Source organism: Lineus longissimus, chromosome 10, assembly GCF_910592395.1.
Source record: "Lineus longissimus chromosome 10, tnLinLong1.2, whole genome shotgun sequence".
In the NCBI taxonomy this organism is placed as follows: domain Eukaryota; kingdom Metazoa; phylum Nemertea; class Pilidiophora; order Heteronemertea; family Lineidae; genus Lineus; species Lineus longissimus.
The window spans coordinates 7,373,543-7,396,236 of NC_088317.1; the positions used below are offsets into that span (position 1 = coordinate 7,373,543).

Here is a 22,694-nt window from a genome sequence, read left to right on the forward strand (position 1 = left end):
AATGATGTATCCTTGGAAAGCTATTGACGTGTACTTTCTGTTGGAATACAGTAAGTCATGATTACATTAACCCATTGAACTCTAGTATTCCCTCACCATTTCATTGACCATTTCATTGCAACGCTTCACTGGGAATCTCATGAATGATAGAAAGTGTATATTGCGGTGGATGGTTCTTTGGGGTTGTAGGCTTATTTGGGGCAAAAGACCTGTAAGGGCTTTTGGTCAAAATAGCTTAGAATTACCTACGTTCCTACCACCGCAATATACACTTTCTGAATTCCCTTCCTGGCTTGCAAATCTATTTATAGTTCAAGGGATTCCAACACATCGTACGCTGCCATCTGGTGGCGCCAGTTGGTACCTGTACTCTCCCTGTTCGAGTTTCAACCAGAATAGTCCAATAGAACTGATGCTTGCTGTGTTCCCAGACATCGCCACCAACTACACCAGTCGTAATTGGTTGTCCGAGAGAGTGATTTTAGCCCCACGAAATGATGCCGTCAGACACCTCAACTACACGCTCCTTCAACGTCTTCCTACAGAAGAGAAGCTGTACAGATCCATAGACACTGTACCCGACATCGATCAAACCGTTCACTATCCAGTCGAATTCCTCAATTCACTCCAACCAAGTGGCATGCCCCCACATGACCTCAAATTGAAAGTTGGCTGCCAAATAATGCTCCTCCGCAACCTCGATGCCCCAAGATTGTGCAACGGGAAACGCCTCATCGTTTCACGGCTTCTAAGCAACATCATTGAAGCTACCATTGCCATCGGCGAATATGCAGGATCAACAGTCTTAATCCCCCGGATACCGCTCATTCCAAGTGACTGTCCATTTCAGTTCAGGCGACTCCAATTTCCCGTGACACTCTCCTTCGTTATGACAGTGAATAAAGCCCAAGGACAGACACTAAAAGTGGTTGGACTATCGTTATCCACACCATGCTTCTCCCATGGACAGCTTTATGTAGGGCTTGTGGTATTCGACTCGATGACTCGACGACGCGATGACTCGATGACGCGATCAAGTTGGAATTTTTTTAAAGAATATCACTGCTTGGACTGTAATTTATACATAGAATCATAAGTGGAGGAAAATAAAAAAGAACCGATCATTACCAACCCCTTTCCAGCTGTTTTCACCGTATCTGATACGACCATTTTTCGTTTCCTACAAGTTCGCATTTTTGATAAAACCATGCGCCATGTAGGGGGCAATATTAAAATGTCCTATATGGGCTGATGTCTTGGGGGGGGGGGGGGGCAGATGTCAAGGGACGGAAGAGGGACTGAGTGACTGAGTCTAAAAAACTGCACATGTGCGAAATTACGATTGTTGACAGACTACCACATGACATCTGACATTGGCCACTAGAAGCTTGTGTGTCAATTAAATCTCCGGTCATTTTGCATGCTATGAAACTTCCGCGAGTCCTTTAATAACAAAATCAACTGCGGGGACCAATCTTCAGTGGCCATTGCTGGGGGGGGGGGGGACATCCTTCCACATACCGTAGCTGGGTATGGGAAGGCCGAGCTAAAACCTCTGCTATAGGAGCGGTAGCCCGGAGACCAGGATCATGGGATTCCGTATTTTAGCAAAATCCATAGCAACGATCGCGTCATCGAGCCATCGCGTCGTCGAGTCGTCGAGTCGAATACCACAAGCCTTTATGTAGCATGCTCCAGAGTTGGCCAATCGTCTGCCCTATACATGCTTCCCGAAATTGGTGGCTTGCATTGGAACTAACTTTTCCCCCCTTGTCCGTCATCAAAGGCATTCAAGTGTGTTGGTCAACCATGACTATCTCCTTTGTCCCTCCACCATAAGGCCTAGTTTGCCCTTATGACATCACTATTTCGGACACTCAGCGCCCCATTTCTGGAAAGGTGTATACTATCACGCAAACGGAACAAAGACAATGCACATAGTTTATCCAGAGGTACTTCTATAGCAAGAAACCCTACATCGACACCACACAGGTAAACTGCTGGCATGCCCAAACTCGTCACCGACGGGTACCATGCTAGTCTGCATATAAATCCGGTATTCTTATTACAGAGTAAGAAGTCAGCCGCTCCAGATCTGTTCGGCCTACAGTCTACGGTAAACAGCTTAGACTGTAAACAGCTTTTAAGCTTTTAAGCTGTTTACCGTAGACTGTAGGCTAAATTGGACTCACACAGGAGTTAGGAGTTAGGAAGGCGAAGATCGAACAAGAGCTAGAGTCGTTTCTGTGCCATTTGGGCAAGCCATTAGACGATTGATCTCCGAATGATATTTGTCGTTTTCTTGGTTGCCTGTACTTTCCGGAAAGTTGGAAAGTTGGAATAAACCTGGAAAGTTGGAAACCTGGAAACCTGGAATATAACTATAGGTCTTCCTGCTATGTGGCGCTTGTCAGTTAAAGGGATCTTTGGCTGGATGGATGATGTGACAAGGTACTCGCTAGGTGGCGCTTGACTTAACAGGGTACTTCCCGCTAGGTGGCGCTTGTCATCCACCTGTGTCAGTTAAAGGGATCTTTGGCTGGAAGGATGATGTAACAGCTCTTTGGCTTGATGGGTACTTCCTGCTAGGTGGCGCTTGGTATCCAGCTCTGTCATTTGAAGGGCTCTTTGGCTAGATGGATGATGAAACAGGGAACTTGGCGCTTGACATCCAGCAGTGTCATTTATTAAGGGATGTTTGGCTGGATTAATTTTAAGTTGTCCTCCCATGAAAAGTCCTAATAATTGGACATGTATGGCAAGCCATTTGACGTCATCAACACTTGATCGAGCGCTCACCACGTGACAAATGCAGACTGCAGACTACTCTTATTTACTTGACAAAAATGTTATATATACATTTGTAATTATAATTATGAACCCCCTGCTGTAGGTGTCACTGGGCCACCAGCCACGTGCTGTATCATCTGATGGTATGTCCTCTAGAAATTGCTGGCTCATCAGAATGATGAGGGCATCCACATGTTAGGTTTTAGAATAGCTCCTCGATAGCCCATCTTGGCCGCAATGTTTATTGGACCATGCAGTTCAGAATGAGATAGCCTGCGGCTAAAATAAATAAGGTGAGGATATGGGTCATGAGTAATTATGTAATTCCCATGGAAGTTTAATCCCTTCTACGGTTATACCAAGGATACAGCTAGTATTCAGTGGTAAATGATAGGCTCCCTGATATGCCTGATTGTACAAATTATATTCTTCGCTACAAAATAATATCCTATTGTGTTGGGCGTCATAAATTTAAAAGTAAATACAGTGGAACCCCGGTCGGCGACCACCTCAGTAACGCGACCACCCCGCGAACACGACCAAAATTCTCCGGTCCCGAATGGTTTTCTCTCTAATTCCCATTAACTGGCCCTCGCCAACACGACCACCCCAGTACCCAGACCGCGACCACCAGCTTGGTCGGTCCCAAACTGTAAATTAACCCCGCTAACGCGACCATGAGGCCTAATTGCCGTAATCAACCATGACCGCATCGTATCAATTGGCACCTTCTCGCAAATCCGTGTTGATAGTTAGCACCTCGAACACAATGACTATGGGAATCCATATGAAAATAAATGATGTGTAAGTGAGTTTGATCAAATGTAAGCGCAAATAAAATGAAGAATAAACTTTCTTTTCGACTCACGGTTTGTTTTTCATCATTTAGTATTAAATGATGTCAAGAGGCATGCACACGTAGTTTTTAGGACAAATAAATTATGTTGATTAGTAAGAGTACCGATACTCGAAGTAAAGAATGCTTACTACGTCGTAATATTGATAAAATACGTTTTTAAAAATATGATTTTATCAGTACCAGTTCAAATTGGCTGAAGTTAAAGCAGGAAGACATCAGGAAGAATTCTCAATATCTTCTCACATCACCTCTCTCAATGTTAGCGGGAATATTAGCTTGACATCAAGAAGGGCAGCTGCCGATGGTGTGAATAACATGCTTGCTCTAATTAGCATGCTCAAGTTTTAATGTAATGTTTGGTCTAATTAGCTCTCGTCAGTTTATTTACTCATTTACATAAGTTGTAAATTAAACGGAAAAACACTTAAGAAAATGATTTTTTATTCGTAATATACACACAAAATTATCGAATCACCCGGTGGCGTAGTCATTAATGCATGTCAATGTACACGCAGCATATCTGCTAGGACGATGTTTTGGCGGGAAAACCTACTTATGATTCTTAAATTCACTAACGCGACAGCCCCGGTAACACGATCACTTCGGCTTAGTCCCTTGGGTGGTCGTGTTACCGGGGTTCCACTGTACATAATTTATTTAAATGTTCCTGATCTGATTGCCTTGTAATATGTACTCCCATCACAGTCCCCTCACTTAGTTGGGTTTACGGTAAAAAAGGTACAGGAAAAAAGGTACAGGAAAAAAAGGTACGGAAATAAAGGTACAGGAAATAAAAGTACAGGAAATAAAAGTACTGGGAATAAAGGTACCGGAAAAAAGGTACCGGAAAAAAAGGTACACAAAATGGCATAAATAGGTAAAAAAGGTACACAACTTTTTTTAGAATATTATTCTCTTCAACTGGTTCGCACCTGGCATCCTACCTGGCATTTCATATTCAGATTCTCGCCAATTTCCCTAATAGCTTGTGTTTGGTCTTAAATCTAATAATTTGTCTGTTAAGACCTAATTGGCAAGGCACATTGTTAATTTGATCCAGCTCTATGATGAATGTTAATTGATTAATTGCAATTTAACTTGAACATTGGTACATTTATCAGTTAACCCTTTTGCAGAGGGAATTGTCCTAGAATCTTTACAATCATCATGATCTTGATAGCCGTGTTTTCACTCTTGAAAACCATAACGGTATACTGAACATTTGATATACCTATTTCTAAGGCCTATGCAATGCCTAAGCAACAAATAAAGTTAAAGTTATGAATAGAAAAAGAGAGAATTCAAATGATTTTTTTTAAAGTGTACCTTTTTTTACCTATTTATGCCATTTTGTGTACCTATTTTTCCAGTACCTTTATTTCCTGTACCTTTATTTCCGTACCTTTTTTTCCTGTACCTTTTTTTCCTGTACCTTTATTACCTAGATTCCTTAGTTGACCCCCCCCCCCCCCCGTGGATACTCATGGAGAGTGTTATGGGTACAACCAACACAATCCCCACACTTGCAACACCACGCACGCATACGTCACCGGCGGGTACACAACGCAGGACACAGGACGTCCTGCAGCGTCCTGCAGGACGGGGCCCATCTCAACAGATGCAGGAAATGAAATGAGGAATTTTAGGGACCATCTGTGATCTGATTTTTCATGGTTGTTCATGAGGGAGCTGTAGTGTACCTAAAAGGTTGTCTCTGATTTTGGTTTTACATCAAAGGGAAGTTGAGTTGAGGGGAGGAGTCATGTTCGAATTCAGGGGTTTGGTGTATGAATGGGTGATTTGTTGAGGGAAGTTACGTTTAAAGGGGGTTATGTTAGGTGTTTGGTACTTAAAGAGGAGTTGTGTTTAGTGGTTTGATAGAAGAGGAGCTGATTTGAAGGGTTAGGTATCTAAATCGGGACTTCTGTTGAGGGTGTTGTTTTCAACTTCAACACAACTCCCCTTTAAAACCCAACCCCTCAGCAAACCCCTGCACACTGGGCCTACTCGCATTAACCAGCAATACCCTCAACACAACTCCCCTTTAAACAGACTCCTTTATGTACACAACTCCCCGATGAACAACCAAAAATCTGTCTGTAAAAATCAGATCACACGGCTGAGATGGTTCCCGATATTCATTGCTTCATTTTCTGAATATGTCGAGATCACACTTCTGAGATGATTCCTAAAATTCCTCATTTCTTTTCAACATCTGTTGAGATTGGCCCCGTCCTGCATTTTGTACCCGCCGCATACGTCACTTCGATCTGCCCCCTTGCCCATGGTTTCTAATCGCAACAAGACGTCCCGGTGTAAAAGAAGAACATGTCCCCCTGGAAAAAGTGTCCGGCCCTATTGTTTTCCGCTATCTGGTTCTATAGAGGCTATGACCGCCAATAGCTCAGAGATTAAAGCGCATAATAGAATCCATTGTTTCCCGGACATTCTATCCCAAGACATTTTAAACTTCTATATCGGCCCAAAACCATGTGACCTTAAAGGCGCCCTTTTAATTAGATTTACCCCCATCCTGAATCTCATGGTCTCATACTGCCTTTGAACATAGCAGGCAGTAATAAATCTTAAAGGCTCCGGTGAAAACCTAAGGCGGGAATAAAGCTTCCTTTGTTCCTTTGTTAAATATTAGGAGTAGCTGCTAGGTAGTCGATGATGCGAGCTGTGCATTTGGCTAACATTGCATAACGTTGCATAACATTACTGACTCCAGTCAATGAACTGCATAAGAGGTAATCTCAAATTTAGTCATTTTTACTACGTTCAGCCAGGTGAAAAATAAAGACTTGAGTCACGACAAGATGGATTTACCCTGGCATTCAGCACTTGTGCTGGAGTAATGCATCCTGAACTCAGGCCAACACTCGGCACTAACGACTGTTACAACGGTAGTTCGCCCCTGCTTCCACTAAACATAAGTAGCTTTGTGCACCATTCCGTAGTGCAGTTATTATGCGTATGCGTTTGCTGAAACTTGGTATTTATGGTGTTTGTAGATCAGTCTACACAACGGTAATGCTGAAGTTGAAATTCAGTGTCTATTATCGCAATTGGATTTTTCCAATATGAAACGTACTTTTTAACGAACGGCATATGTCTTTAATTAGTAGGTGTTATGAAAAAGAAAATTTGAGATATAATAAAACTGTGTGTAGGAACAAGGTGACAAACAATAACAATATTGAAAAAAAAGTTAACAAAAAGCAACTGCTGAGATGGTCCCTTAATTCCAGACCTTGACCTTTATTGACGCTTGAGAAAACCCCAGCTCTGCGGACTGCCTGCACCATGCATTTTCTTTCTACCCGCCGCTTGCCCAACACCTTACTCAAGTATTAGTAACCATCTGGCTGCCAAGGGTCTTGCTAATAAAGGACCCATACAATTATCGCCGTGATCCATCAGCAAAGTGTCTTGGCAAAAGACCACATCTTTATCACCTATCATTACATAAAATAAACTCTCCCCTGGGAATTCTGTTCCTACACATATATGGATAGACACACATATACAGTGATGATTGAGATGGTCTCCCAGCACTTGGCACGTGAGAAGTACCTGGTTACATCATCCATCCAGCCAAAGATATCTTTAACCTACATAGGTTATTGACAAGCGCCATCTAGCAGGAAGTACCCTGTTATGTCAAGCGCCACCTAGCAGGTATCCTGATACCTCTTCCATCCAGCCAAAGATCCCTTTAAATGATACAGCTGGATGACAAGCGCCACCTAGCAGGAAGTACCCTGTTACATCTTCCATCCAGCCAAATATCCCTTTAACTGACAGAGCTGAATGACAAGCGCCACCTAGCGGGTACTGTTACATCATCCATCCAGCCAGGGAGCCCTTTAAATGATACAGCTGGATGACAAGCGCCACCTAGCAGGAAGACCTAGTTCACATTCCAGGTTTCCAGGTTTCCAACTTTCCGGAAAGTAAAGGCAACCCTTTTTCTTGTTTTCAAAGATAAAGACGGTTAAACTCCTGTTCACCACAGGAATTGTCCCTCCATTGGGGAAAGGAAACATGCTTGTATGTGTGCGAAGTGACTAGCGTATAATACAGTTGTTACTAAAAAAGCCCAACTCAAATCAATATTTGAGAAGCGTGGCAAGTCCCATGCTTGGTTGGGCAGCTCTGGGAATCCTGTTCTTTCAGATAGGGTGGAAGCTTTCATAAATCAGATAGGAATTGAACAGAGCATGGGTCACGTCGTTCGAAATCAAGCAAAACCTCTGTTTATGTCAAAATTGATCGTAATTTCTCAGTACATAGATAGAAAGTTAGCACTGGAGGGTATCGATCCTGTACAGAAGTTTCTCTGGGCGAGAGATCAAGCTATTTTCAAATTGATTTTTTTTGGGGGTGATCGGGCACATGACCTGGGAGTAATGCTTTCACAAGAGACCAGAACACTGCCAAACCAAGTAGGCCTGGTTATTACACATGCTTTGGGGAAAAAACAATCGAGTTGACAGGCCCAACACATTCCGTGTTTTCAGAAACCCTGATGAAATGCTATGTCCAGCTCTTGCGCTGGAACGCTATTTGAAGGTGGGCAGAAAACTTGGCATTTAACCTGAAATCTGGATATTTATTTAGACCGGTAAAAAATTCCTCTGTCCGAGATTGTCCGTTAGAGTATCAAGCCACTTACGCTAGATTCAAATTTTACTTATCGGTACTGGGTATTGATGAAGGGGAAACCCCACATGGTCTACGAGGGGGTTGTGCTATCTCGCTCCAATACTTGAGCCAGTCTAAGAGCTCGCAGGGCCTTAGGCACCTTCTCCATAGAGCTATACCCTATACTACACTATACGCGAACAATGGCTTCACAAAGGGTGCATGACCATGAAACTATTGTTCGCGTATAGTATAGTATAGGGTATAGCTCTATGGAATAGGTGCCTAATGGACCATATTGGTTGGTCGTCAGAGTCTACGGCTGAGCACTACGCACGTACTGACAAACCAGCACAAGCAGCGGCATCTGCTAAGAATTTGACAAAAGACACTTCCGATCAAGCTTGGGCCGAAGCAGAAAGCTCGTATTTTGAGGAATCCGGTATGACGGGTCTCTCGTCTTTGATGTGAAACAATCCTAAATTTTCTTGGACTCTATGGAGTAGCCCAGGTACCAGGTACAATTTAGCTTGAGGTATTTGGTCATTGGCTATACAATGGACATTGTACTTATAAAATGTAATTTGTAATTTGTAAGCTTGGCTCTAAGCATGTTATTTCGTCACAGCAGAAACCATTTGTGAACTGTATGTAGCTACTTATTTAGTTGAGGAGTAAAAATAAGACGCTTGAATTAATTGCTGTACATTTTGTCTTTTTTCTTTCTTTCGAAGAGTTTTGGGATTGTTCAGGAAACAAAACCCAAATTTTCTCTCGGCTAACATTCACTGCGGTGAGAGTAGGCTAATATACAGAGATGGGGGAGAGGTCTCCATTCTCCCCATATCTTGACGGACGTGTGACTGCACATGACGTCCATCACTTTGGATACTTGCTAATCCAAAGTGGTGACGTCATGCAAGTGCGCGCTGTCCACCTTTGTCAGTCTGTTTTAGGAAGCAGGCTGGTCAGGCAGGGGTGTGGGACAGGACATTACGTCTAGGAACAACCTGGCGGCAGTTGGGAGTCGTCCCAGCTCCAACGGAGGTCAAATTTGGAGTTACCCCAGGAAATACCACCAGCCGTTGGACGGAAGAGGTTTCTTTCACCCACCCCAACCACTCTATCCGGGTCGGACGTCGTGCCAGTTGCGCGTTGGTCCGAGGTCTCCATTCTCCCCATATCTTGACGGACGTGTGACTGCACATGACGTCCATCAATTTGGATACTTGCTGCACATAGGCCATCAACAAGGCACCGCCATCTCTGCCCTCTGCCTTGTACTGACCTAACTACATTCACGGCCCTCCTGAAGACTCATCTGTTTGGGAGAGTCATTGGTCTCTGATCTTTGATCAGTTTCTCTATTATTGTAAAGCGCTTTGAGCGGAGATCGCATCTCTGGATACAGCGCTATATAAATTTCATTACGTATCTATGTATGTTTATTTGCGAGCTTCTCCATTTCCTTCCAGCTGTACCCCATCTGCCATTTTGTCTCTCTGCTAGGTGTTCCCCGGCATTCCTCTGTTTCTTGTCCCTTGAAGTTTCCAGGTCAAGGCTTGTCTTGTGATACTTGTGATTGGTTTCCTAAAAGAGTGGCCGATCCACTTCCATTTTCGTTTGAGGATCTCCTCCTCAATTGGGGCTTGCTCAGCTCTCTCCCACAGTTCCTGATTTGAAACATGCTGCTGCCAGTATATGTGGATGATTCTTCTCAGACAATTATTTACAAATGTTTGGGTCTTCTTCATTATCCTCTTTGTGACTCGCCATGTTTCTGAGCCTAGGAGTAGGACCGACGTGACGTTTGAGTGGAAGATTCGGATCTTGGTGTGAGTAGAGTACTCCCTTAAGCTCCAAACCTTCGCCAGAATTACGAACGCTGTCTGTGCCTTGCTGATTCTTGCCATGACGTCATTGTCTGAACCACCCTCCTTGCCGATGATACTGCCCTGGTAGACGATGGAGTTGACTTCATCAAAACCTCTACAACCAAGAGTAATATCAGTGTTTCCAGCAGCCTTCACTGTCAGCAGTTTGGTCTTTCCACCGTGAATCCCTAGCCCTGTTGGTACTGATTCCCCTTCTAGGGTGCTGGACTTGTCCTGCATCTGTCTTTGTCTATGGGAAAGGAAGGCGAGGTCATCTGCAAAGTCAAGGTCGTCTAGCTGTACCCGGGGTGTCCATTGTATCCCGTATCTTCCTTCTGCGGTACGCTTCATGATCCAGTCGATCACAATTAGAAATAGGAATGGAGACAGTAGGCAGCCTTGGCGAACTCTTGTCTTCACTTCGAAGCCCTCGGTAAGCTGTCCGTCATGTATGACTCTACATGGCATTCCCTCGTAGGTGTGATTGATGAAGTTGATGAATTTCTTCGGTATCCCGTAGTGGTCCAAGAGTTTCCATAGCACGTCTCGGTCAACACCATCAACGGCTTTCTCGTCGTCGATGAATGTGATGAACAATTAATGGCAAGTTCCATTCTATGGACTGTTCCACTATGATGCGGAGAGTAGCGATCTGGTCTGTGCACGAATGGTCTTTTCGGAAGCCTGCCTGCTGGTCTTGGAGCTGTTTATCCACTGCTTCCTTGAATCTCTCTAGGATGATCCGGTTAAGTATCTTCCCCGGCACTGAAAGGAGCATGATCCCCCGATAATTCTTGCATTCTAGTAGGTCTCCTTACTTCGGTAGCTTAACCAAGTATCCTTCCTTCCATTTCTTTGGAATCTCCACAGTCCCCTTGATCTTCCCCAGCAGCCTGAACATACTATCTGTTGATGTGTCCAAGTCTGCTTTGATACCCTCAACCGGGATCTCCTCAGGTCCTGCTACCTTCCCGCTGTTCAAAGTGGTGACAGCCTTCCTGATCTTCCTTTTGGTCGGGCGTGACAATTTGACCTATAGGGCTGCTTCAGCTGGCGGTATCTCGATTCTGTGGGGCTGGCCGATTCAGGAGTTCTTCAAAGTGCTCGGCCCATCTTTTCATCTGCTCTCCTGTATCCTTCAGTACCTGACCATCCTTGTTCTTGACATGTCGGTTGGTCTGCTGATATTTCCCCGTCAGTTTCTTGGTGGTGTTATAGCGTCCTCATGTCGTTCTTTACAGCTGCTTCTTCCGCCTCTCTCGCCAAGGTGTTGATGTAGGCTCTTTTATCTGCTCTGACAAATTTCTTTACTTCCTTATTTGAATCCGTGTATCGTCTCTGGGTTTCTGCTTTTGCTGCTCTTGTTCGACTATTGTTCAGGGCTTGTTTAATTTTTCTCCTTTCCTTAACTTTCCCCAGGGTTGCATCTGAGATCCAGTCTTTGTGCTTGGTTCTGTTCTTCCCTACTGTCTCCTTTAAAGTGTTCGTCCAGCAGTCTCTCATTGCCTCCCACTCTGCTTCCAACTTTTGGTTATTCCTCTTCGTCAGTCTGCTGGAGGGCCTGGTACTTGTTTGACAGGGTCAACTTGCACGTATCTCTCACTGCTGGCTCCCGGAGCGAGTCCACGTTGAAGCCTGTTCTGTTGCTTCTGTTGTTTTCCCATTCTCCTTTCAACTTCAGCTTCGCCTAATGGCTAATGGCCCTCTCTTATGCCGGCCTTTCCCAATAAAACTATCGATGGGTCTTCAACGTGAGTGAAAATACTGTCGGAAGTTTCTGTCTACAAGCTCTTGCAACTGTCCAGCAGGTTTCTGTCGCCAGTTTCTGTCGTGTGGCTCTTCCACGTGTAAGAAAATTTGCATTGCATATAGGCCTAATAACTGTCTGACAGCCGAATGGACTTCCACGTGCAATTTGCCTTCATTCAATATGTTGCCTTCAGGAAGGAAGGAGGTCGCCGGAACTTAGTTGTTCTGTACCTCACGTTGGGGTAGCAACGGAAGGCCAAGAGATAGCACAGCATTTGGACGCATAAATGGTTTCTTCGGCGGGAACAGGCTGGTGCGTACCATGCCCTACTAACGGAATTGAGACTTGAAGACACCAGGAGGCTAAAAAACTTAGAAGTGTGTATTTTGTCCGTCCCTTGTTCAGATTATCAATCAATCAATCAATCAATACATATTATTTATATAGCGCCCCAATTACTCCGCAGGAGAGTATTCTGGGGCGCTATCCCTCCCGCAGGCAGCTGCAAATAGGTGGGCCTTCAGGAGGGACTTGAAACCTTCAATGGAATCGGCATGGTGGACGCTCGTCGGCAGCTGATTCCACAGTCTTGGAGCAGCTGCCGAGAATGAGCGTCCACTGAGAGTTGGATGCTTGAACCGGGAAACCTCCAGGAGCATCTCAGATTCAGATCTAAGGCCAGAGCGCCCAGTTCTTTTTAATTGAATCATGGATCTGAGATACTCCGGAGCTTCACCAGTCAAGCACTTAAACACCAGGAGCAACATTTTGTACTGGATCCTGAATTTGACAGGAAGCCAGTGTAGCTGTGCCAAAACAGGGGAAATGTGGTCAAACTTGCCCACCAAACACACAACTCTTGCCGCTGAGTTAAAAACCCGTTGCACCTGGTTTGTAGCCCTGGCAGGTATACCATAGAGGAGAGCATTGCAATAGTCAAGGTGGGCAATGATGAAAGCATGACTGATACAATGCTCACCGTGGCAATTTGCTGTCGTGTGCCGAAGATGGCAAACTCAGTCTTTGTGTCGTTTATCATAAGTTCATTTTCAATGTACCATGATCTGACATCAGCAATGCAACGCTCAATGGCTGCTACTGCGTCTGTCTGGGAGGTAGGTGGCAATGGTTTAAAAGCCAAATACAACTGGTTGTCATCAGAGAAACCGTGGGCAGATGGCAGATGACTAGCAATGAGGCTGTACAGTCTTGACACATAAAAAAGGAATAGCACAGGACCTAGACAGCTCCCCTGTGGCACGCCACATCGAAGCATGAAGTCCCTGGACTCGCCACCCTTCAGTCCAACCCGCTGCCCCCTGTCTCTGAGATAACAACTCAGCCAGTCCAGCGCACGGCCACTCACACCGAAGTCAATGTTCAAAATTTCCAGTAGCCTAGAAGTGTCCACAGTATCGAAAGCAGCGCTGAGGTCTAGCATCACCAGTAACACCACTTCCTGCTTGTCCATGCTCATGAGGATGTCATTTTGCACTTTTATGAGAGCAGTCTCAGGTGAATGATTTTTCCGATATGCGGACTGAACGACAGGCAGTGGAGCAGATGACTCACTATGTGCGATCAGTTCCTGCACAACCGCTTTCTCCACCAGTTTGGAAATGAAGCTCAAGTTGCTCACTGGTCTATAGTTCGAGAAGACCCGATTGAGCCCCGGCTTCTTCAATATTGGAGTGAGAAGAGCTGTCTTCCACTGGTCCGGTATTGACTATTTCAGTTATAACTGGTAGAAGCTCACTCAGGCATTGCTTAAGGAGCCAGGTAGGAATTGGGTCGAGACCACATGTAGCATTTGAAGAGCTCATGATGATTCGTTGGACCTCCTCCTCGGTGAGGGGCGAAAAAGACTCAAGAGTGGCTGAGGGCTGTTGGGTAATGACCTCAGTTGGTTCGACAGTTACACTGTGGACCTTGTCCCTGATAATGTCAATCTTGCGAATAAAGAATTCACCAAAGTCATTCGCCAGTTGCTCTACATCATGATGGTCTGGAAGCTGAACCTCTCGGCCACCTTTCATGAAGGTGTTTATAACACGGAACAGCTTCTTAGAGTCACCATCACACTCATCAATCAGACGTGTGTAATATTTCCTCCTGGCAGATGTAGTCGCCCTTGAATACTCATTCCGCGTCTTCCGATACTCTGAAGCAGCTGACGAAGAAGTGTGGCGTTTCTCCTCCAGCTTCTTCCGTTTGGAACGAAGTTGCTTCAGATGTCCGTTGATTAGTCTATACAACACCGTGTCTGTCGTCCGTCGTCGTTGTTATGGACTTAAAACTTTGTACACAGGCCCCCCCCCCCCCCCCAGGTCAGGTGACCTCTGACATCTGAATTTCGGTGCGATCTGATTCTTGACTTGAGTGGAAAAAAAGTGTGTTATCTATCTTATTATGACCTGTTTTCGATAAAAAATGTATGGTAGGTACGCCGAGCAAAGATGGATCACATATCATATGGGTTTTTGACTTTTGAATTTTTTTCTCACTTTCAGTGTGACTATGGCACATTTCTTAACCGCGAAAATGTATGAACTTAAATTCGGTACACATGGCTCTCTATGTCACGTAACCTCGGGCACTGAATTTCGGTCCGATCATTTACCTGGCCACCAGGGGACCAGAAGTGGAAACCTAAAAGGAGTGATATCTCTCTGAGTGACTCATTTTCGATAACATTTTTATGGTAGGTTCTCCTAGCAAGGATACATCACAACTCATACAGGTTTTTGATTTGACCTAATTTTTAAGGTCACAGAGGTCAAATGGCGTAAATTGGCCATTTGATGTGTCTATGGCACGTTTCTTAACCGCTAAAGCTATGAACTTGAAATTTGGTACGCATGAATCTTTACGTCATGTTACCTCTGACACTGAATTGCGGTCTGATCTGATTCTCGACTTAGCCACCAAGAGGCCAAAACTAAAAATAGTAAAAAGTGCAATATCTCGCTTATTAGTGACTTGTTTTCGATGATATGTTTATGGTAAGTACTCCAAGGAAGGACACATCATATTTCATACTGACTTTGGTTTGAACTATGTACTATACATGTACAGTCCTTCAAAAAAGTAAATGGACACACAAAAATCAAATTTTCTTGAAAACGGCTGGTGATAAATCGATGCGGTTTGCTGCATTTGATAGGGCATTTAGTTGTGCATCATGATATCTACCACTTGGAAATTTGCTATTTTACCTATAAGTCAATTTTTTCGATTTATGAAAGGTCCCAAAATCAACTTTTTTATCACGCATTTTTTGGGGGCAAATTTTATATTGACTGGAAGCTTCTGTTGAGTTATGAGTGAATATCTAAGAAATTCCACAGTTTTCACTTGAATCTGCAACTTATTAACCCATTTGTGCAAAAGGGTTTTGTTACCCGGTCTTCTACTGCGGAGATGCCCCCTTGATATTATTCACCTGGCCCAGACAACCGGAATCATGTCACCATTTCAATGGCCTTGTTTAATATGCCTATGAATATCTCTCCCAGGCCTGGATTTGGCAGCTGGACAATGGGTTCACCAATATTACTTTACCCTCGCGTTTACAATACATCAATGTTAACAACATTTCCACCCCCATTCAAAACCTCAGCCAATAAGGAATTAACACTCGGGCTGCATGTTGAAACTGACATAATTGGCTATGGTCGACTTCTCCAAAGTAATTCCAAAGTCAATAAACAAGGTGCAAAATTTTGACATAAAATGCTGTTTTCCCACCAATTAACACAATATATTTTCATCACCTTGATGGGGACGTGGGTTTTTCATAATGGTGATTCATCCTATCAAGAAAAAGTACGAAAAAAATCGGAAACGAAAAAGTTGATTTTGGGGCCTTTTGTAAATCAATAAAAGTCGGTATTAGATAAAATGGCTAATTTTTATGTGCTAGATACCATGATGCACAACTAAATGTCCTATCAAATGCAGCAAACCGAATCGATTTATCACCAGCCGTTTTCAAGAAAATTTGATTTTTGTGTGTCCATTTACTTTTTTGAAGGACTGTACATGTAGCATGTTTCTTAACCAGGAATAATTCCTAACCACCAAACACCTATACGATGAGCACAATGGCCCCTGGCCGTTTCATGTTGTCTTTATTTTTTATCTCTTTTTATCTCTGTGGAGAACTGAGTATGTAGGATAGTTTTATTGCACAAGTTTTCTTTCATGTTGAAGGCCGACATTAGGGTTGCTGTTGTGTGCTGTAAATTCAGCACCATTCCGGACAGTTTGATTCATAACTGCTTGATCCAATTGCCTTAGGTATTTTAACTTTGCATCTACACAGTAACTTCTTCTACGCTTTAGCAATGGACCTGCCTGAGCCTGCATCATCTCTCCCGAAACCTACAGTTCCTCTATTGAGTTCTACTCGTACTGCACTTGATATGAGGCTCTCTCGTCAAACAGAACCATCATTGCATAAAAACCCATTTCAAGATGAACGGAGTTCAATGAAGAAAACATGATTTGTTTAGGGCCGTCAATCATTATGAAACCTAGATGGCATGATTCGTAATCATCACTGACCAGCCGAGGCCTAAACCGCAACTTCTGCTATTTAACCAGGTATGATTGATATGCCTTGCTGTATGATAGGCTTTTGCTAGGGTTATAAATATTCACCATTAAGGTGGGCCTAGTGACTTTTCTTTGTCCGTTAGACAACGGTTCACCATTATGGTACACCTCTTTCAAAACAAAGTCAAATTTCCTATAAATATTCTATAGAAAGACATTTTGAATGCAAATATCATATTAAATGATATAATCTAAAAAATTCTGAAGGGTGTCAGTGGCGAGTTACTGAAAAAATAGATTTTCGGTCAAGTTTCTTCATCAATTAACTGTCGGACGGAAAAAAACTTGAGGAAGTCGAAATATCGTCCGGAAATGAGTAGTGTTGTAGTGAAACTTAAAACGCACTGTCTAGATGAACGGGAGCCGTATCCCCTGATCAGAATATTAAAGGTATACGGGAGTTCTCTGGCGCCTGCCCAAAACGTTTTTAGCTCACATGGGTGAGCTTATATCGTCACGTCTTGTCCGTCGTCTAGGGTCCGTCCGTCTGTCCGTCAACACTAGGGGCCCAGTTGCTCACTATTGAGTCAAGAACGTTGAACCTTGGTGTGAAGATGTCTTAAGACAATATGACTTGACACTAAAAAATCATCGCCATTTGACCTACTTTTTTGGCTCCAGGCAACCATCTTTGAAAACCTTATTTTGTCAATATCTCATGAACGCTGATAGCTAGAACAATGGATTTTTACTGTCAATACTTCTGATGAGACTACATGACATGATATACGGGTTTTTGATTTGACCTACTTTTGAAGGTCACAGAGGTCAAGCTCTAATATTTCCGGGAAGGTAGCACGTTTCGTCATTAATTGTCCCAGATTCTTCAAATGTAATATGTAGACACCTATTGGGCATCTGTACATATTAACAAAACACTCGGGTCAATGTGACCTACTTTTCAGGTGTAAGTAGGTCAGGTCATAAAATACAATGTCAGTTATATCAAGAAACCTTCACTGTGTGATCTTCAAAGGTGCATCATTAATCGATATGATCAAGATTGACCAAAAACAGCATATAACATTTTGATCTTGACCTAGTTTCCAAGGTCTTGTTAGCCGCCTATTGAGTAGCGCTCCAGGTTTCAGAAACTCCAAATAACATGTCTTTGCCAAAACAACCGCTAAATCAACACTGGCATACTGTGTGGACCAAGAAATCAATGATTTTTTAGGAACTACGGTTAGGGGTTGGCCGCGCATGAATAAAAAAAACAACTCCCTTATGAGACCTTGAGGTTGATATTACCCTGACAGCCTTTATTTAAGATATGATAAAACGTCAGCCTCCTACAACTCTCGTGATACCCGACAACACAGGTTTCCTCAAAAGGAAAGGCTGGAACGACCATCTAGAAATATCATATGTACTATGACAATCTGCTCAAATTGTGTCATACTTAGCATCCCATACGTCGAAATATATAGAACGCCTCAACTGTGCCAAATAATCACGTTCAGCGTCAATCACATACTGCAAATCATGCATATTCTGATCCGGAAAGCATCAAGCTATTCATATATTCATCATACGTACGTATATCAGATGGAAGCATATTTGCTTAGTCCTTGGGCAAGGCAGTTCATGCCTTGTGCCGCCGCAGTGTTCACATTTAGCGGAAACTGTATTTAAAACAGGTACCCCTTTAAGCTCAACTGGTGATTTTGCATTCGCACTTCAAGCAAAACTGACCTTGGGGATGCCGAACAGATTGTATTTTCAGATAGTCAAGGCATTCCTTTGTAATATGTCAAAAAGTCTGACTGGATTCTCTAAGAGGACACCTAATTTGCTATACCAATGAGATACCAAATTTGATGAAAAGGGCCGAGTTTCACGTCGAGCCTACTGGAAATGCGTTGAAGAAAACGATGACGCATTGTTGTTTTAAACGGCGCTCTGTTCACCAATATTGCATATTTCATATAGATTTTTGTTAAAAATTATTCAAATTATTCATAACTACGTGTTTAAGTTGAAATTGATAGTTTCTGAGTTCATGAAAGTGTCGTCATTACGTCTAAAGGTCTCGTTAGGGAGTTTTTCCCGAATGTACGCGATGGTGACGTGTTCGTTAACAGGACGTAACATCTATTTTAAAATCCGTTTCCAATGTGATTGCATTAGGACAACCAGTTTGTGTCGAATATCACTGGAAACGCCGGATTCCCCTGATTCTGCATTTTGTTAAATCGGGCATTTATTTCTTTAAATAAATCATAAGCGCGCAGCAGAAAAGCCGCCGGAAGGCTTTTCTGCGAAGCGCTACTATGGTTAACGTGCATACGACGTATCCAATGTAAACAATGTTTCTCAAGTCCATGGATTCGTTTCAAATGGCTTAAATTTGACTTAAAATGGCCGCCAGAAGAGATAAACGCGCGAATGAAGCAACTCGACTATTCTGAGCTCCGAGAGAGAACCACATTAATCACACTTCAATTTCAGGGGGTTTACCCCCCGACATATGTGTTTTGATTTTTGATACTTTAGTGATAATATCCAAAATATGCTTAAAATGGATATAATCCCCGAAATAATGAAGCAAAAGACGGGCAGGCGTTTCAGTAGGGGAAAAGTGAGAGTTCTAACTCAGACCACATTTGACTGACATCCCCTTCAGTCAAATGTCAGTCAACCGCTCGCTTCGCTCGCCGTTCAATTATTCCAGTTAAATCATAGTCAAACAAAACCCAGTCAAATCCTAGTCAACACGTTTCACGATTTTCTTCATTTCGATAATTTTCAATAATTTTTTATCCAGTCAAATCCCAGTTAAACCCGTTTCACAAATTTCCTCCACTCGCTCGCTTCGCTCGCTTGACAACAGCTTGTACAAATTTAAAAACGGTACAAAAGTACAAAATTTTCAAAAGTACAAAATTTTCAAAAAATATTATTTTCTTATAAATAAAATGGATTATCTTGTACGCGATTGTAAAAAATGTTTTGAAGAAAAATTATTGAACGATTTTGGAAGAGATAAAAAAGGTAAATGTGGAAGAAAATACAGATGTAAAACATGTACAAGTAAATATTATACAGGATTATTGAACGATTGTCTTAATGAAAAACAGAAAAAATCTAAACTTGAAGAAGTTATGGATTGTTCTCTAGATAGTCTGTACAAGTGGATTGAATATCAATTTGATGACAATATGACATGGGAAAACCATGGTGACTATTGGCACATTGATCAAATTCTTCCAAAATCACATTTCAATCATCCTAAAGACGAACTTATGCTTTGTTGGAATTGGAGAAATTTACGACCTATTACGAAAGAAGAAAACAGGGAAAAGGGAAATAAAATCGACTACGAATTATACTATCAAAATGTAACCCTTGCAGCAGATTTTCTTGAAGAAATTTAAAGCTATTATTTTGTTTACATTCCACTATCTAATAAAAAATATTTTTCTCATATAAATAAATGATCACACCTATGATGATTTGCGCCAAAATTCTCATAGGTGTGGTGAGCCTCGATTTCTACATTTTCGACCAAGTGGTGATTATGTAGAAATCTAAAATTCACAAAGAAGTAGGTTAGCTCTTGAAAGCGTACCGTAATTTTTCATCTTATTTCTAACGTGTTAATCATTTTAAAACCAATTTTTATGGTTTTAAAATGACTTTCCCTAACTAAAACTTAAAACTTAAAATAATTTTGTTTCCATACTGCTATCTAATAAAAAATTTTTTTGTATTATATAAATGAACACGAACACGAACACGTTAGAAAATTTCCCAAAAGGCCTGGACGTTTATCCAGCTGAGGGACTATCCACCGATGAGTTGAAAATACTCGCCTTAAGAAACAAAGTTAAAAATTATGGATCACTTTCAAGAGAAAACTTACTCGAACAACTTCAACAAATTCCAATTAGTTTTAACGATGTTGAAGTGAAAATTGACAAGCCAGTCGCTGACTTATCTCAAAATGAGAAACGAGTTCTTGCACAAAGACTAGGAGTCAATGCTAGAAAATTCAAAAACGATCAGCTGGATACAATTTTAGAGGACAAAATTCAGAATGTGAATCCGTCCGACATCAAACCAAAAGCTGTGAAAGCGAAAATTTCCATCAGGAAGCCACTTTTACAGCAAGTTAAGGATCTTGGCCACAAAAATTTTCAGAACCTCAATATTGAGAAATTGAAAGATCTTTTGACCAAGGAACCAATTAAACGTATTTTAAAATCCGATCTTTTCAAACAGGCCAAGGAGCTTGACATCAATGTCAAAAGTTCAATGACAAAAAAATTCATCCAGGAGCTGATCAAACAACATACCGAATCAACCTCCTTCGTGAAAGTCAACTCTGCTTTCAAAGGCTATGTTAACCATTTCAGAATGCAAGGTCTGCCCAAAATTGGAATACAACCTTTCCTTGAGAAAATTAAAACAACTTTACAAGATAAAGTTAAAGTCGAAACTCAGCACAATAGTTTAAAAATTAACATTGTGCTGTATATTTTAATGAAAAGGAAGACTGAAATTCAAGAGTTTCAGCTGCGATCTAGACATATCCTTGGCGTGGGTCAAAAACTTAATTATGACTCTCTCATCGAAGATATGCTTAAAGAGTTGAAGAATCTTATCCAGAAAGGGTCAGGGTGGAAATTTTTAGAGGTGACCAAGATTGAGCTGCACACTGTAAAATATCAACCACTTTCAGGATCCTCTTACATTCCTTTGCCTGAACAGATTCAAAGGAAAAAAGCTGTGATCAATGTACAAAATTCTGATCAGTTTTGCTTCAGATACTCTGTTGAAGCTGCCTTGTTAAATCTTCCAAAGAATACAGAACGTGTAGCAAATTACAACCGGCCTGAATTCGATCACATGTTCAAAGACCTTGAGTATCCAGTTACCCTCAAAGATATTGACAAATTTGAGAAGAACAATCCTGGCCTTGGAGTCAATGTGTTTACATTTATTTCTCGACAGGTAGTCTTCAAAAAGGGTGAAGAAACAACCATTTTCCCCGCTAGAATCTCTGAAAGAGTTTTAGCAGAAGACAAGTACATTAATCTCCTTCACTTCAAAGAAGATGATTTATCAGAAAGTGAAAAAATAGAAGCTGTCAAAGACAATGCTAATTACCATTATGCGTGGATCAAAAATTTCTCAAGGCTTGTATCTGCCTCACATTCAAAACACAATGGACAGGTCAAAGTATGCTTCAGATGTATGAAAGTTATTTCAGCATCAACGAGCGAACTCCTTGATAAAAGGTACCATGAACATCTTGATAACTGTGTACAGTTTGAATGTGTCAAAGTGAGTATGCCTTCAGCTGGAAAGAACACCTTACTATTCACTAACTTAAAAGCACAGCAAAAACATCCAGTTGTGATCATCGCTGACTTTGAATGTTCGTTAAAGAAAGTCAACCAAAATCTTGGAGAAAAAACAGTTCAAAACCAACAGCATATTCCAAATAGTTATGCCATCTATATCCAGTATGATCAGTCACAAATACCGAGGAAAAATAAGATGTTTACATACATTCAGCAGGCAGAAGATGAAGACATTGGTGAACACTTTGCCAATCAAAAATTCTATTCAACCCTTAGCCAATGGATGCTTTGACTCACCAGCAGCAAACTACTTACAATTTTGCTAGAAACTGTTATCTCTGTGACAAAATGTTCACAGCACAAAATTTCAAAGTTCGTGATCACAATCATTTCACAGGTGAATACAGAGGAGCAGTACATAGAAATTGTAATCTACTCTTCAATTCTCCAAAGTTCATACCTGTATACTTTCACAATCTGTCAGGCTATGATGCACATCTGTTTGTGAAAAATTTAAAAGGTAGACTGAATGTCATCGCCTCAAACTCTGAAAATTACATATCTTTCAGCAAGGCTTTACCTATCAATGATGCTCAAATTGAAATAAGATTCCTTGACTCTTACAGGTAAATGCAGTCTTCACTAGCAAATCTAGCTAAGAATTTGCCTAATCAGCAAATGATAAATTTAGCTGCCAAATTTACTGGTGAACACTTTGACCTTGTAACAAGAAAAGGTGTCTATCCTTATGAATGGGTTGACTCACACGAAAAATTTCAGAGTCAACAGTTACCATCCATTGAAGAGTTTTATTCTACCTTCAACAACACCAAAATTTCACAAGAAGA

General features: G+C 41.9%; 1 pseudogene; it reads right to left on the reverse strand.

Annotated features, from left to right (window-relative positions):
- Positions 1-9,801: 9,801 nt before the first annotated feature.
- On the reverse strand, positions 9,802-13,391 carry LOC135495082 (uncharacterized; annotated as a pseudogene).
- Between the last annotated feature and the right edge of the window lie 9,303 nt (positions 13,392-22,694).